General features: G+C 38.8%; 1 non-coding gene across 1 annotated transcript; it reads left to right on the forward strand.

Moving 5' to 3' along the window:
- Positions 1-4624: 4624 nt before the first annotated feature.
- Positions 4625-4697, forward strand: Trnak-cuu (transfer RNA lysine (anticodon CUU)). Its single transcript has one exon. It is a non-coding gene; the product is annotated as a tRNA-Lys (tRNA).
- Positions 4698-18494: the final 13797 nt, after the last annotated feature.

The raw sequence follows: 18494 nt of genomic DNA on the forward strand, positions 1-18494 counted from the left end.
TGTCATTTTTTATAGAAGTGAGAAAAAGCAATCCAGAGGTGGAGGGTGAGAGTGGTTAGTATGCATGCCATACATGTGTAAAATTATAAAACAAACAAACAAACAAACAAAACCTCCAAAAGTTGAATGAAAATCAATCCAAGAATTCATATGGAACTATGAAAGATCACAAACAGGCAAAGCAATGCTAAGGAGAAAGAATAGAGCGGAAAGTATTGTAATACCTGACCTCAACTTATACCACAGAGTTACAGAGATATATTAGCTATAAAAACAGACAGCTGGTGTGAGCATAAAAACAGACACACCAATGGAATGGAATAGAGGACCAAGGAAGTGTGATAAAGCTATGGACACATTATTTTTGGAAAGAAAAGTACAACAAACATGCAGTGGAAAAAAGGCAACCTGTCCAACAAATGGTGCTGGCAAAGCTCAATAGCTACTTGCAGGAGAATGGAATGAGATTCATATCTTTCACCCTCTACACAACTCACCTCCAAGTGGATCGAAGACCTTCATTCAAAAACTGAAATGCTGAAAATGCTAGAGGAAGACAAGGAATGTACTTCAAGATAGTTTTAGGCAAGAACTAGTTGATCAGAACTCCAAGAATCAGCAGATGGGACGACATGAAATTAAAATGTTTCTGTACAGTGAAAGAAACCATCAACAGAACAAACAAACAGCCCACAGAATGGAAGAAAATCTTTACCTGCTGTTCTTTATACAGGGGGCTAATACCAGAATTTACAAAGAACTTCAGAGTTAAACACCAAGGGAATAACACTGCCAGTCAACAAATGTGCTAATGAAATGAGCAGATAGTTCTCAAAAGAAGAAGCACAAATGGTCAGTAACTATTTTAAAATGTGTTCAACATCCCCAGTAATCAAGGAATTGCAAATAATAACTGCTTTGAGGTACCACCACATCCCAGTCAGAATGGCTGTCATCAAGAAATCTAAAAACAAATGTTGGAGAGGATGTGGGGAAAAAGGAACCCTTTTCACTATGAATGGGAGTGAAAATTAGTATATTCATTATTGAAATCATTATGGAGGTTTCTCCAAAAATTAAAAAAGGCACTATCATATGACCCAGCTATACTATTCCTTGGCAAAATCTCCAAAGGACACTCTATCCTACCACAGAGACACTTGCACATCAGTGATTGCTGCTTTATTCATGATATCCAAGAAATTAAAACCTTCTAGATTTTCATCAACATGTGAATGGATGTAAAAAAGGGTATACACAATGGGATTTTATTCAGAAGCATATAAAAGTGGAATTATAATTTTTTTTAGGAAATAGAGGGAACTGGAATACATACTAAGAAACATCACCCAGGCCTAGAAAGACAAATGTCATATTTTCTTTCTCGTATGTGGATCTTAATGTGTAATGTTCACATACACACACACACACACACACACACACACACACACACACACACACATATATAAATGGGTTCTAAAAAGCTGGAAAGGGGACAAAAGGAATTAAAAATCAGTGATAAGAAAGAGTGAGGTTGGCAAAATGTCACATGACTAAAATATATATAACAGCAATTAAAGAAAAAGAGTCAAAAGGCAATGAATTTGAGAGAGCAACATGGGGTGGATGTACATGGGAGAGATGGGAGGGAGAGAGAAATAGGAAATGGGAAAATGATGTAATCATATTTTAATTTCAAAAAATAGAAATAACTTAAAAGTTGGAAAAGTGTGTACATTTATTTATATCTGTCTGTATAAAAACAATGTAGAAAATAGGGGTAACTATTGCATTTCTCAGTTTGAAACTCGTCTGTGATTATTTATAAACTGCTCCTTATCTATCTTCGTTGATTGTTCTGTCATCAGTGAGTACTTCTGAAATTAGGACACTTTGCTTTTTTTTTTTAAATGAAAATTTTACATACACTATATTTTGATCATATTCTTTCTTCTCCCCAAACTCCTCCCAGTTCCTCCTCTTCTTCCTACCCACATAACTTGGTGTTAGATGCTTTATTTCTTAAGGTGGCCTGACACTATTCCTGAGGAACAGGATTCTTCATGATTCTGTTTACATCAGTTTCTGTAGCCTTCTGTTAAATTTACTTTTTGCTGGACTTTAAGAGCACTTTCAGAGCACTTTCCTCACTGGTTCAAATACAACCTGCCTTGATTTGTTTGTTGGTTAATTAATTGTAGCTTTAAGAAATAGAAATATTCTCAACCATCCAAAATTAAAGATTGCAGGTGAGGTTAACATTTTACAAATTCTCCATTCCTATTTCCCTTCATCTGAAATAACACTAATCTATTTCTGCTTTTTCATGACTCCTTTGTCTTAATTTTGTATAGTTCTTTTGCATAGAAATGTATTCCTAAAGGAAACACTTTAAATTGTTAGCTATGTTAAACTTATAGAATGCCCAGATATGCATGAAATAATTACCCTTTATTTATTTTTCTTAATATTATTTTGCTAAAATTCATACATAATGCTATTTGTTATAACAGTTCATTCATTTTGACTAATGTGTGTGTGTGTGTGTGTGTGTGTGTGGAGTTTGGGGAGAGGAAAGTATACACACATATATACTAACTCATCATGTGTCTCCTGTGTCTGGTGTCTGTACTACAGTTTATTCAATCTGTCTCTCAGTGACCACTGTTAGGGTTCTTTGTAAGCATCTTGTGTTGTGAGCAACACTGCTGTGAAATTTCTTGAACACATTTCCAATCATATTGTAAGTAAATATTTTTCTTGGGTGTGTAGACACAGGATTGGAAGTTCTAAGCCATGTATCATACCAGTGTACAACTTTTGGAGGAAATGTCAAACTGTATTCCAATTTTAGGCACTTTTAGACATTATTTTTTGTTACTAAATTGTACATAACTTGGTGTCTAATATGTCTTGATACAAATTTCTTCTTTGGTCCCATTTCTTGTTCTGTGAAATGTATCTTGTCAGCTTCTTTCTATCTTCTTTTATTTATTTATTTTTGAGATAGAGCCTCAGGCTATAGGCAAGTCTGACATAGAACTCAAAATGCAGCTCAGGCTGGCCTAAGCACATGGTGATTCTCCTCCTTCAGTCTCCGTATTGCTGGGATTACAAGTTTGTGCCACTACATTTGGCTCTTTTCATTAATTTTCTACTAGGTTGTTCATGCTTCTCATAGCTGTATGGAATTTATGTACCTTTCCTACCAATTCTTGCTTGTCTTGGGGTACTCTGAATAAAGTCTTCCAGAATCTTCCTTTTCTTCTTCATTTTCTTTAAAGTGTTTTTGTTCTCTTTCATATATTACATCCTGACCACAGCTTCCCCTTCCAGTCCCTCCCCTCTTTCCATGCACTCCTCCTCTGTTTCTGTTCAGAAAAGGGTAAGCTGCCCATGGGAATCCACCAAACATGGAATATCAAGTTGCAGTAAGATTAAGCACCTCCCCTTGTTATTAAGGTTGGACAAGGCAACCCAGGAGGAGGAAAGTGTCCCCAAAGCAGGCAAAAGAGTCAGACAAATGAGTCTTAGTGTACTTAAAAATGCTAATCTTTGTCGCTTCTCGGCCTTTTGGCTAAGATCAAGTGTAAAAATGTTAATCTTTTAGTATATCATTAAAATACACTGTTCTGTGTCATTTACTAAACATTTTAATCTGTTTTCTATCGAGTTTGAATATGGATTTTGGCTATATGTATCAGGGCATTTGGTAGCTCTCTTACCTACTTCTGCTGCTGAGCCTGTCTTTTCTTGTGGGTGAAACTCATCTTGGTATGGTGATTTAATTTATCCCTGTACCACTACTGTGCTCTTTTGATACTAGAGATTCAAAGTAACTCTTAATACCTTGGAAAATATCCCCCAGTTCATCTTTGTTGTCAATTGTGTTCTGGTTATTATTGGTTCTTTTATCTTTCATATAAATTGTATCATCACATTATATGGACATAGTTTTGGAATATAGCTTTATTTGTAGTTTGATTTGGGAAAACCCAACAAATTTAAGGTATTAAACCTTCCATTTCTTGAGTTCTTTAAAACACATCTTAATTATGTTTTATAATTTCTCTGATATCTTATATATGTATTATTAGATTTGTTCCCCAATTCTTGAAATTTCTAATACTGTTTACTGCAAATTGGGTCTTCTCTTTAAGTACGTTTTAATGGTTTACTGCTCATAGATAAAAATGAAAATGAATCTTGTTCATTAATGTTATATGCAGCCACTTTGCTGAAGTCTCTGTTTATAATAATGCAAAAAGCATACAGTTAGGGGTTTTTACTGAAAAGCACTGATTGGCCAGTGACCAGGCAGGAAGTATAGGTGGGACAAGGAGAGAGGAGAATTGAGGAAGGAGGAAGGAAGGAGAGACCAGCTGGAGCCACCGCCAAGACAAGGAAGATGTAAAGTACCGGTAAGCCACAAGACACGTGGCAAAGTATAGATTAATAGAAATGGGCTGAATATAAGAGTGAGAGCTAGACAATGATAGGCCTGAGCTAATGGCCAAGCAGTTTAAATAATGTAAGAGTCTGTGTGTTTATTTTATAAGTGGGCTCTGGGACTGGCGGGACTTGGTGGTGGGAGCTGGAGAAAAATTCTCCAGCTACAAATGGCGCCCGGCTAGTTCAGTCGGTAGAGCATGAGACTCTTAATCTCAGGGTCGTGGGTTCGAGCCCCACGTTGGGCGCCAGATATTGGTGAAATTATTAAGGCCACTCCACGTAGTTAAAAGATTTATTTAATGGCGTAACTTACAAATTAAGGGATAGGTAGGTCGTGGGGTCTGGGGAAGGTGTATCGCAGTCCAGCAGTGTTCTCTGGAGCTCTGCTTGGCTCACCTCCACCATCCAGGGTCCCGGAACAGAGAGAGCACTGGCCCATCCAGATCTCAGGTCTCCAGGCGCCTCCCTTGACCCCGCCTTGTAGGCGTGACAGTTGCCGAAGTCTCAATGGGGGTTGGAACTTCCAGATCAAAGCTGGAATGGCTACCCACTACATTATTACACTATTTATAAGTTATCTACAAACAATCTCAATTGTGTTTCTTATTTTTGAATACTTACATCTTTAATGATTTTATTACATTGGATAGAATTTCATGTACAATGTTGAATTAAGATTGTAATAATAGCTTTCTTTTTCTCATTTCTGAGTTTAAAGAAAATTGTGGTGGTTAGGTTTTGGGGGGTGTTTTGTTGTTGATAATTTTTGTTTTTTGTCAACTTAAGGTAAGCTAGGGTCATCTAGGGAGGGGAACTTCAGTTGAGAATATGCCTCCATTGAATTGCTGTTTGGGGAAAGTCAAGAGGGACGTTTTCTAAGACATTTTAGGGAAGCCTTCCTCCATGGCCTCTACTTCAGTTTCTGCCTTTCCTCAATGGTGGACTGTGATCTGGAAGTTGAAGTCAAATAAACCCTTTCCTTACCAAGTTGTTTTTGATCAGTATTTTATTACAGTAACAGGAAACCTAATTAGAACAAATACATTTGCTCAGTTCAGATAAATCTCACTTTGGGAATGTTTCACTGATATTTTCTTTTGGGGCTATGAAATGTTCCATTTCTCTTCTATGTCCAGAGGAGTATTCTTTGTGTCCAAATCTTTAAAGCCCAAAGATGGGCTTTAATTCAGACAAGAGTATTTTTTTAAAACGTACTGAAATGTTTGTATGTGTTTTTGCAATAATCTCTTAGCTTGGTTAAATTGTATTTATGGCTGTTCAAAACATCCTTTTATATCTACATTAATTTTAATTTCCTTATGGTGTATTATTTTGTTATTTGAGCTTGATTTGTTAATATTCTGTTAGGAGTTATTCATGAGTTAAATGAATTAGTAATCTTAATTTCTCATATTTTTTGTTCTGATATCATGGTATGGTCCTTCTCCCCTTTTGAAAATATAAATAGATTCTTTTGTTTCCCCTCCCTCTACTCCTCCCAGTTCCTCTCCACCCTATCTTTCCTCTGGATCCACTTCTTTCCTGTCTATCATTAGAAAAAGAACAGGCTTCCAAGAGACAATAACCAAACATAACAAAGTAAAATATAATAAGATGGAACAAAACCTATTCTATTGAATTGGACATGGCAACCCAACAGGAGAAAAAGAGTTCCATGAATAGTCACAAGAATCAGAGACCCACTCATTTTCACAGTCAGGAGTCCCAAAAAAATACTAAGCAAATAGTTATAATACGTATGCAGAGGACCTGGTGCAGGCCCATGTAGGTCCTGTGGCTGCTGCTTCAGTCTCTGTGAATTCATGTGTACTTTACTTGATTCAGCAGGAGTTGTTTCCATGGTGTCCTCCATCCCCTCTGGCTCTTACACTCTTTCTACCTCCTCTTCTATGGGATTCTCTGAGCTCTGAGGGGAGGGATTTGGTGCAGACATCCAATTTAGACTCCCTCAGAGTCATGTCTGACTGTGGGTCTCTGTATCTGTTCCCGTTTGTTGATGGAGGAGGTCTCTCTGATGATGACTGGATAAGGCATCGATCTATGGGTATAGCAGAATATCATTAGGAGTCATTTTATTGACACTTTTTTAGACCAGTATATTTTGGTTTTACCTTAGGTCTCTGGGCTATCTAGTCTCTAGTTCTTGGTTACCCAAGCAGTGTCAGGTATAGGTTCCTTCTCATGGAGTGGGCCTTAGGTCAAATCAGACATTGGTTGGCTACTCTCACAAATCCTGTGCCACCATTGCCCTAGCTTATTTTGCAGGCAGGACAGATTATAGGTCAACGGTTTTGTAGTTAGGTTGGTGTCCACATTTCCCTTTTGGTAGCCTGCAGAGTACCTTCCTGCACCAAAGAGACTATAACATGGGCATGAAAGCTTCATTTAGGCCCCAGCTCAACTTCTCCATGTTCGAAGATTTGTGTGGGAGTTGCTCTCAGCAATGGGGCCCTACTGTCAGTTTGTGGAGAGCAACCTTCTGTCTTAGGAACACCCTCGGCTGTTTGAGCATTTCCATGGGATCCCCTTGACCAACAATTAAATTGAATGCAACCCAGTCCCATCACTGGAAGATTTGCCTGGTGACCAGAGTTGGCCAGTTGAGACTGTGTATCCCATATTAGTAGGAGATCATTAGGATCACATTCATAGATCCCAGGAACTTTCCACTGAACTAGGTTTCCACAACACTCCTCAAATGCCCCTCAATTTCAGCCATCTCTCCCTGCACTCTCCCTGTCCATCTCATCTCTCCCCAACTTGATCCTCCACTCACATCCCCATCTTCTTCCAGTTAGGAATAAAATATATTTCTCCCTGCAGGGGAGAGCCATGCACCCCCACCCTCAATATACCCCTCTTTATCTAACCTCTCTAGTTCTATGGATTGTAACTTGGTTCCAATTTACTTAAAGGCTAATATCCACGTGTAAGTGAATACATACTTGTCTTTCTGGGTCTGAGTTACCTCACTCAGGATGATTTTTTTCTAGTTCCATACATTTGCCTGCACATTTCATGATGTTATTTTTTAACAGCTGAGTAATACTCCACTGTGTAAATATACCACATTTTTTTATCCATTCTTTGGTTGTGGGATGTCTAGTTTTTTTCTAGTTTCTGGCTGTTATGAATAAAGCTGCCATGAACATGTTTGAGAAAGTATCCTTGTGGTATGGTAGAGTGTCCTTTGGGTATATGCCCAAGAGTGGTATAGCTGGGTCTTGAGGTAGATCAATTCCCAATTTTCTGAGAAACCACAAAGTTAATTTCCATAGTGGCTGTATAGGTTTACACTCCCATCAACAATGGAAGAATGTTCCCCATGCTCCACATCCTTGCCAAAATGAACTGTAACTTGTGTTATTGATCTTAACCATTTGGGATCCGAGTTGTTTTGATTTGCATTTCCTTGATGTCTGAGGATGTTAAATACTTCTTCAAATGTTTCTCAGGCATGTGAATTTCCTCTGTGGAGAATTCTCTGTTTAGATGTGTATCCCATTTTAAAATTGGATTATTTAGTTTTTTGATATCTAGTTTCTTATGTTCTTTATATAGTTTGGATATTAGTACACAGATACAAAGTTCGTAAAAATTTTCCCCATTCTTTAGGTTGTCGTTTTGTCCTACTGATGGTGTCTTTTACCTTGCAGTATTTTTTCAGTTTAATGAGATCCCATTTATTAATTGTCTTAGTGCCTGCTATTCCCTACTTCCTCTCCTATCAGACTCAATGTAACCAGGATCTGGTTTTATGTTGAATTCTTTGATCCACTTGGACTTGATTTTTGTGCAGGGTGATGAGTATGGATCTATTTTCATTCTTCTCTATGCAGACATCCAGTTTGACCGGAACCATTTATTGAAAATGCTGTCTTTTTTTCCAATGTGTATTTCTGGCTTCTTTATCAAAACTCAGGTGTCCATGTGTGTAGATTTATGTCTGGGTCTGATCAATCTGTCTCTTTTTATGCCAATACCATGCTGTTTTTATGAATATAGTCTACAGTACAACTTGAAGTTGGGAATGATGAGACCCCCAGCACTTCTTTTACTAAGGGTTGTTTTAGCTGCCTTTGATTCATTGTTTTTCCATAGGAAGTTGAGATTTGTCCTTTCAAGGTCTGTAAATAATTGTGTTAGAATATTGATGGAGATTGCATTGAATCTGTAGATTGCTTAGCATGGGAGATCTTTCTGTTTTCTGATATGTTCTTCAATTTCTTTCTTCAAAGTTTTATCACACAAGTCTTTCACTTGCTTGATTAGAGTTACCTCAAGATATTTTATATTATTTGAGGTTATTGTTTGTCATTTGTATATAAGAGGGCTACTGAGGGTTTTTTTTAGTTAAGCTTGTTCTCAGCTACTTTACTGAAAGTATTTATCAGCTGTATGAATTTCCTAGTGGAATTTTTAGGGTTGCTTATGTATACTATCATAACATCTACAAATAACTATACTTTGACTTCTTCCTTTCCAATTTGTATCCCCTTGATCTCCTTCAGTTCTTTTATTGTTCTAGCTAAATCTTTCAGTACTAAATTGAACAGATATGGAGAAAGCAGACAGCCTTTTCTTGTTCCTGATTTTAGTGGAATTGCTTTGATTTTCACTCCACTTAGTTTAGTGTTGGCTACAGGTTTGCTGTAAATTGCCTTTATTATGTTTAGGTATGTCCCTTGCATGTTAGCTTAGTAGCTGCACATGAATCTACTGATATTTTAACTACCATCTGTGGCCCCATGGCCCCTCAGTCAGCACTGATCCATTGCCTGGAGGGACTTCTGGTCCTGCAGTCCAACTTGGCTCTGCTGTGGCCATGATGTGTAGGCCTTAACTAAGTCTCTATAGTTTTATTTACCAATAAAGACTCGCAAGTGAGATATTATTGGGGTGAGAATCTGATAATCAAAAAAGCAGCCAACCAGCTGACCTCTCCACACTTCCCAGATAGAAGAGACCATGACATCTCCAAGTCCCTTACTACTCCTTCCTGTGTGTCTTCTCTATCCATATTCCTGGATTCTCTGTGGCTAATTCCAGTCAGCTAGTTGCTGGCTCTGACAACTGATTCAAGGTTAACTTTATTAATACAGTCTCAGGGAGCCACAATGTGATCAAATATCCCTCAATACTTGTGTCCCTAATCTCTCCAAGATTTTTATCATGAAGGGGTGTTGGATTATGTCCAAGGCCTTTTCTGCATCTAATGAGATGATCAGATGTGATCATGGTGAATGATCTTTTTGATGTGTTCTTGGATTCGGTTTTCAAGTGTTTTCTTGGGTATTATCTGTGTACATAAGAAAAATTGGTCTGAAATTCTCATGCTTTGTTGAGTCTTTATATAGTTTGAGTATCAGGGTAACTGTGGCCTCATAAAATGAATTGTGCAATGCTCCTTCTGTTTCTATTTTGTGGAGTAATTTGAAGAATACTGGCATTGTCTTCTTTGAAAGTCTGGTAGAATTCTACACTAAAACCATGTGGCCCTGGGCTTTTATTCATTGGGAGACTTTTAGTGACTGCTTGTATTTCACTAGGGATTATGGGGATATCTCAATTGTTTATCTGATCTTGATTTAATTTTGGTAAGTGATATCTGTTGAAAAACTATCCATTTCTTTTATATTTTTCAATTTGGTGAAATACAGGTTTTTTAAACTATGTCCTTATGATTCTTTGGATTTCCTCAGTGTGGTATCTGCTGTTATGTTCCCCTTTTTGTTTCTGATTTTGTTAAATTGGATATTATCTCTCATCCTTTTTGTTAGTTTGATAAAGGTTTGTCTATCTTGTTGATTTTGTCAAAGAACAAATTCTTTAATTTCATTGATTCTTTCTATTGTTCTCTTTGTTTCTATTTAATTGATTTCATCCCTCAGCTTGTGTGACTAATTCTTTATGTTCTAGAGCTCGCAGATATGCTGTGAAGTTGCTAGAATGATATGTCTCCATTTTTTCATGCAGACACTTAGTGCTATAGCACCACTTTCATTGTGTTCCATAAGTTTGGGTATGCTGTGCATTTACTTTCACTGAATTCTAGGAATGTCTTTCTTATTTCTGTCTTGACCTATTTTTCATTCAGTAGAGAGTTGTTCAGTTTCCATGAGTTTGTATGCTTTCTGTTGTTTCTGTGGTTGTTTGCTGTGGGATAATGCTTTTGTACACTGGTTTAATAAAGCACTGATTGGCCAGTATCCAGGCAGGAAGTATTGGTGGGGCAAGCAGACTAAAGCAATGCTGGGGAGAAGAAGAGCAGAGCCAGGAGCCGCCATCCAGACACAGAGGAAGCAAGATGACAAGATAGAACTGAAAAAAAGGTACCAAGTCGTGTGGCTAAACATAGATAAGAATTATGGGTTAATTTAAGTGAAAGAGCTAGTCAGTAATAAGCCTGAGCTAATGACCAAGCAGTTATAAATAATATTAAGCCCCTGTATGTTTATTTGGGTCTGAATGGCTGTGGGACAGGGCAGAACATAGGAAAACTTCTATCCAGCTTTACTCCATGGTGGTCTGATAGGATGCAGGGAATTATTTCAATTTTCTTGTATCTGTTGAGACTTGCTTTGTGTCCTAGTATGTGGTCAGTTTTGGAGAAAGTTTTATGAGGAGTGGAGAAGACTATATATTCTTTTTTTGTTTGGGTGAAATGTTCTATAAATATCTGATGCATCCATTTGGTTTATAACATCTATTAACTCCATTATTTCTCTGTTTAGTTTTTGTGTAGATAACTTGTCCATTGGTAAGAGTGGCATATTGAAGTTTCCCACTATCATTGTATGAGAGTCAAAATGTGATTTAAGCTGTAGGAGTGTTTCTTTTACAAACTTGGTTGCCGTTGTGTTTGGGGCATAGATGTTAAGAATCGAAATATCATCTTTGTAGATTTCTTTCCTTTGATGAGTATGTAGTACTCTTTTCTATCTCTTTGATTAATTTTGGTTTGAAGTCCATTTTGTTAAATATCAAAATGGCTAAACCAGCTTGCTTCTTAGGTTCATTTGCTGGGATCATTTTTTTCCAACCCTTACCCTAAAGTAATGTCTCTCCTTGATGTTGAGTTGTGTTTCTTGCATCCAGCAGAAGAAGAAATCCTGTTTTATATCCATTCTATTGGTCTGTGTCTTTGTTATTGGGGAATTGAGACTACCAATACTGAGAATTATCAATGACCAATGATTATTAATTCCAGTTATTTCTTTGTTATTGTTGGTGGTGGTGGTAGTGGTATGTGTGTGTGTGTGTGTGTGTGTGTGTGTGTGTGTGTGTGTGTGTGTGTGTGTGTGTGTGTGTGTTTCTCTTCTTTTCATTTCGCTGGTGTGATATTTATTTCCTGTGTTTTCATTGGTGTAATTAACCTCCTTAGGTTAGAGGTTTCCTTTTAGCACCTTCCATGGGCCTGGATTTGTAGATAGATACTGTTTAAATTTGATGCTATCATGGAATATCTTATTTTCTCCATCTATGTTGATTGAAAATTTTGAAGGGTATAATAGTCTGTGCTGGCCTCTGTGATTTCTTAGAGTATGCAGCACATCTTTCCAGGCCCTTCTGGGTTTTAGAGTCTCCATTGAGAAGTCAGGTATAATTCTAATAGGTCTGCCTTTATATGTTATTTGGTCTTTTCCCATTGCAACTTTTTTTTTTTATTAATTTATTTTGCAATACAATTCAGTTCTACATATCAGTCACGGATTCCCTTGTTCTCCCCCCTCCCGTCCCCCTCACCTTCCCCCCAAACCCCCCCCCCCCCATTCCCATCTCCTCCAGGGCAAAGCCTTCCCCACAGACTGAGGTCAACCTGGTAGACTCAGTCCAGGTAGGTCTAGTCCCCTCCTCCCAGGCCGAGCCAAACAATCCTGCATAGGCCCCAGGTTTCAAACAGCCAACTCATGCAATGAGCACAAGATCTGGTCCCACTGCCTGGATGCCTCCCAAACAGATCAAGCCAATCAACTGTCTCATCCATTCAGAGGGCCTGATCCAGTGGGGACCCCTCAGCCATTGGTTCATAGTTCATGTGTTTCCATTCATTTGGCTATTTGTCCCTGTGCTTTATCCAACCTTGGTCTCAACAATTCTCACTCATATAAACCCTCCTCATTCTTGCTAATTGGACTCCCAGAGCTCCACCCGGGGCCTAGTCATGGATCTCTGCATCCAGATCCCTCAGTATTTGGATGAGGTTTCTAGCATGACAATTAGGGTGTTTGGTCATCCCATCACCAGAGTAGGTCAGTTCGGGCTGTCTCTCGACCACTGCCAGCAGTCTGTTGTGTGGGTATCTTTGTGGATTTCTGTGGGCCTCTCTAGCACTTTGCTTCTTCCTATTCTCATGTGGTCTTTATTTACCATGGTCTCCTATTCCTTGTTCTCCCTCTCTGTTGTTGATCCAGCTGGGATCTCCCGCTCCCCCAAGCTCTCTTTCCCTCAACCCTCGCCTTTCATTACCCCCACTCATGTCCAGGCTGTTCATGTAGATCTCATTCCATTTCTCTGTCATTGGGTGATCCCTGTGTCTTTCTTGGGGTCCTGTTCTCCAGGTAGCCTCCCTGGTGATGTGAGTAGCAGACAAGTCATCCTTGTTTCATGTCTAGTATCCTGCTATGAGTGAGTACATACCATGTTTGTCTTTCTGAGTCTGGGTTACCTCACTCAGGATGATTTTTTCTAGATCCATCCATTTGTCTGCAAACCTCATGATGCCATTGTTTTTCTCTGCTGAGTAGTATTCCATTGTGTATATGCACCACATTTTGTTTATCCATTCTTCAGTTGAAGGGCATCTGGGTTGTTTCCATGTTCTGGCTATTACAAACAATGCTGATATGAACATAACTGAACAAGTGCTCTTGTGGTGTGGTTGAGCATTCCTTGGGTATATGTCCAAGAGTGGTATAGCTGGATCTTGGGGGAGATGGATTCCCAATTTTCTAAGAAAGCGCCATATTGATTTCCAAAGTGGTTGTACAAGCTTGCATTCCCACCAGCAGTGGAGGAGAGTTCCCCTAGCTCCACATCCTCTCCAGCATAAGGTGTCTTCAGTGTTTTTGATCTTAGCCATTCTGACAGGCGTAAGGTGGTATCTCAGAGTTGTTTTGATTTGCATTTCCCTGATGATTAGGGATGTTGAGCAGTTCCTTAAATGTCTTTCGGCCATTTGAGTTTCCTCTGTTGAGAATTCTCTGTTTAGTTCTATAGCCCATTTCTTAATTGGACTGTTGGGCATTTTGATGTCTAATTTCTTGAATTCCTTATATATTCTGGATATCAGTCCTCTGTCAGATGTGGGGTTGGTGAAGATCTTTTCCCATTCTGTAGGCTGTCGCTTTGCCTTGTTGACCGTATCCTTTGCTCTACAAAAGCTTCTCAGTTTCAAGAGGTCCCATTGATTGATTGTTTGTCTCAGAGTCTGTGCTACTGGTGTTCTATTTAGGAAGTAGTCTCCTATGCCAATGCGTTCAAGACTACTTCCTACTTTCTCTTCTAGCAGGTTCAGAGTAGCTGGATTTATGTTGAGGTCCTTGATCCACTTGGACTTAAGTTTTGTGCACGGTGATAGATATGGATCTATTTGCAGCCTTCTACATGTTGATATCCAGTTTTGCCAGCACCATTTGTTGAAGATGCTTTCTTTTTTCCATTGTGCACTTTTGGCTTCTTTGTCAAAAATTATATGTTCATAGGTGTGCGGATTAATGTCAGGATCTTCAATTCGATTCCATTGGTCCACATGTCGGTTTTTATGCCAGTACCAAGCTGTTTTTATTACTGTAGCTCTATAGTAGAGCTTGAAGTCAGGGATCGTGATGCCTCCAGAAGTTGTGTTATTGTACAGGATTCCTTTGGCTATCCTGGGTTTTTTGTTTTTCCACATGAAGTTGAGTATTATTTTTTCCAGGTCTGTGAAGAATTGTGTTGGTATTTTGATGGGGATTGCATTGAATCTGTAGATTGCTTTTGGTAAGATTGCCATTTTTACTATGTTAGTCCTGCCTATCCATGAGCATGGGAGATCTTTCCATTTTCTGACATCTTCTTCAATTTCTTTTTTCAGGGACTTAAATTTCTTGTCATATAGGTCCTTCACTTGCTTGGTTAGTGTTACCCCAAGGTATTTTATGTCATTTGTGGCTATAGTAAAGGGTGATGTATCTCTGATTTCCTTCTCCGCTTCTTTGTCCATTGTATATAGGAGGGCTACTGATTTTTTTGAGTTGATCTTGTATCCTGCTATGTTGCTGAAGGTGTTTATAAGCTGTATCAGTTCCTTGGTTGAATCTTTGGGGTCGCTCAAGTATACTATCATGTCATCTGCAAATAGGGAAAGCTTGACTTCTTCCTTTCCAATTTGTATCCCCTTAATCTCCTTATGTTGTCTTATTGCTCTGGCTAGAACTTCAAGTACTATATTGAATAAGTATGGGGAGAGTGGACAGCCTTGCCTCGTTCCTGATTTTAGTGGAATTGCTTTGAGTTTCTCTCCATTTAATTTGATGTTGGCTGTTGGCTTGCTGTAAATTGCCTTTATTATGTTTAGGTATGTTCCCTGTATTCCTGATCGCTCCAATACCTTTATCATGAAGGGGTGTTGGATTTTGTCAAATGCCTTTTCTGCATCCAGTGAGATGATCATATCGTTTTTTTCTTTGAGTTTGTTTATATGGTGTATTACATTGACGGACTTTCATATGTTGAACCACCCTTGCATCCCTGGAATGAATCCTACTTGATCATGGTGGATAATTGTTTTGATGTGTTCTTGGAGTCTGTTTGCCAGTATTTTATTGAGTATTTTTGCATCAATGTTCATGAGGGAGATCGGTCTGTAGTTCTCTTTCTTTGTTGTATCCTTGTTTGGTTTAGGAATTAGGGTAATTGTAGCCTCGTAGAAGGAGTTTGGTAATGTTCCTTCTGTTTCTATTGTGTGGAACAATTTAGAGAGTATTGGTATTAACTCTTCTTTGAAGATCTGGTAGAATTCTGCACTGAAACCATCTGGTCCTGGGCTTTTTTTGGTTGGGAGACTTTTAATGACTGTTTCTATTTCATTAGGGGTTATTGGACTATTTAAATAGTTTATCTGGTCTTGATTTAACTTAGGTATGTGGTACCTATCCAGAAAGTTATCCATTTCTTTTAGGTTTTCCAGTTTTGTCGAATAGAGGTTTTTGAAGTATGACCTGATGATTCTCTGGATTTCCTCAATGTCTGTTGTTATGTCCCCCTTTTCATTTCTGATTTTGTTGATTTGGATGCTCTCTCTCTGTCTTTTGGTTAGTTTGGATAAGGGCTTGTCTATCTTGTTGATTTTCTCAAAGAACCAACTCTTTGTTTCATTAATTTTTTGTATTGTTCTCTTTGTTTCTATTTTATTGATTTCAGCTCTCACTTTGATAATTTCCTGGCGTCTATTTTTCCTGGGAGACTGTGCTTCTTCTTGTTCTAGAGCTTTCAGGTATGCTGTTAAGTCTCTAGTGTGAGATTTCTCCAACTTATTTATGTGGGCATTTAGTGCTATGAATTTCCCTCTTAGTACTGCTTTCATAGTGTCCCATAAATTTGGATATGTGGTGTCTTCATTTTCATTGATCTCTAGGAAGTCTTTAATTTCTTTCTTTATTTCTTCCTTAACCCATTGGTGATTCAGTTGGGTATTATTCAGTTTCCATGAGATTGCAGGTTTTCTGTAGTTTTTGTTGTTGTTGAAATCCAACTTTAGACCTTGGTGGTCTGATAGAACACAGGAGGTTATTCCAATTGTTTTGTATCTGTTGAGATTTGTTTTGTGGCCAAGTATGTGGTCAATTTTAGAGAAGGTTCCATGGGGTGCTGAGAAGAAGGTATATTCTTTTTTGTTAGGATGGAATGTTCTGTAGATATCGATTAAGTCCATTTGAGTCATGACATCAGTTAAGTCCTTTATTTCTCTGTTAAGTTTCAATTTGGGAGATCTGTCCAGTGGTGAAAGTGGGGTGTTGAGGTCTCCCACTATTAATGTGTGGGGTTTTATATGTGATTTAAGCTTTAGTAATGTTTCTTTTACATATGTGGGTGCCCTTGTGTTTGGGGCATAAATATTCAGAATTGAGACTTCATCTTGGTGGATCTTTCCTGTGATGAGTATGTAATGCCCTTCTTGATCTTTTTTGATTGATTTTAGTTTGAAGTCTATTTTGCTGGATATCAGGATGGCTACACCCGCTTGTTTCTTAAGACCGTTTGATTGGAAAGTCTTTTCCCAGCCTTTTATTTTTAGGTAGTGTCTATCTTTGAATTTGAGATGTGTTTCTTGTATGCAGCAGAAAGATGGGTCCTGCTTTCGTATCCATTCTGTAAGCCTATGTCTTTTTATAGGTGAATTAAGTCCATTGATATTGAGGGAAATTAATGACCAGTGATTGTTCATTCCTGTTATTTTTTGGTGGTGATGTGTGGGTACTTCTATACGTTGGGGTTTACTGTTGTGGCTTTATCTGTTGCCTGTGTTTTCGAGGGTGTATCTGACTTCCTTAGGTTGGAATTTTCCTTCTAGTGCTTTCTGTAGTGCTGGGTTTGTGGATAAGTATTGTTTAAATCTGGCTTTGTCATGGAATGTCTTGTTCACTCCATCTATGGTGATTGAAAGTTTTGCTGGGTATATTAGTCTAGGTTGACATCCATGGTCTCTTAGTGTCTGCATTACATCTGTCCAGGTTCTTCTGGCTTTCAAAGTCTCCATTGAGAAATCGGGTGTTATTCTGATGGGTTTGCCTTTATATGTCACTTGGCCTTTTTCCTTTGCTGCTCTTAATATTCTTTCTTTATTTTGTACGTTTAGTTGTTTAACTATTATGTGGCGAGGGGACTTTTTTTGGGGGTCTAGTCTGTTTGGTGTTCTATAAGCTTCTTGTATCTTCATAGGCATTTCCTTCTTTAAGTTGGGAAAGTTTTCTTCTATGATCTTGTTGAATATATTTTCTGTGCCCTTGAGTTGGTATTCTTCTCCTTCTTCGACCCCTATTATTCTTAGGTTTGGTCTTTTCATGGTGTCCCAAATTTCTTGGACATTTTGGTTCATGACTTTGTTGGCTTTAGTGTTTTCTTTGACTGATGAATGTATTTCTTCTACTGTATCTTCAACGCTAGAGATCCTCTCTTCCATCTCTTGCATTCTGTTGATTATACTTGCATCTGAAGTTCCCAATCGTTTTCTCAGATTTTCTATTTCCAGCATTCCCTCTGTTTGTGTCTTCTTCATTTTTTCTATTTCCCTTTTCAGGTCTTGGACTGTTTCCTTCATTTGTTTCATTGATTTTTCTTGATTTTTTCTCAGTATTTTATTGTTTTCTTCCAGGACTTTATTGATTTCTTCTAATTTGTTTGCCCTTTCCTCTAGTTGTTTACAGCGTTCTTCACATTTTTTTGTCTTTTCCTCTACACAAGCCTCTAGCTTCTTCATGATGTCATTCATAAGGCTGTTTTCTTCTGCTTCTTCCAATTTCTGATGTTCAGGTCTAGGTGTTGGAGGAGGGCTAGGGCCTGGTGATGCTGTATTGCTATTCATTTTGTTGTATATGTTTCTGCCTTGACGTCTGCCCATCTCCTTGTGGTTCGTTCTTGGCCTTATCCGCACACTTGGTTCAGACAGACCAGTGTTCCAAAAGGGAAGTCAGTGTTCCAAAAGGGAAGTCCGGAGCAAGATGGGAGCTGGGGGCCGGCCTCTAAGTCTCAGGAAGAGGCTTGGGGCTCAGGCAGATGGGCGTGGGGGCAGGGCGTGGGACTGCAGGGTCTGCCAGGGGTCTTGGAGAAGGGGATCCTTCCCGGTGGGGCTAGCAGGGAACCTGCCCGGTGGCCAGAACCTGGGGCCGAGTTGGGCAGGTCTTCCCTGGAGTGGCTGGTGCCCAGGGATGGGGTCTGGGGCAAGGACGGGCACTCACCAGTGTTGTAAAAGGGAAGTCCGGAGCAAGATGGGAGCTGGGGGCCGGCCTCTGAGTCTCAGGAAGAGGCTTGGGGCTCAGGCG

The sequence above is a fragment of the Peromyscus californicus genome, unplaced genomic scaffold (assembly GCF_007827085.1).
Source record: "Peromyscus californicus insignis strain IS unplaced genomic scaffold, ASM782708v3 Scaffold_10__1_contigs__length_136768540, whole genome shotgun sequence".
Lineage (NCBI taxonomy): Eukaryota > Metazoa > Chordata > Mammalia > Rodentia > Cricetidae > Peromyscus > Peromyscus californicus.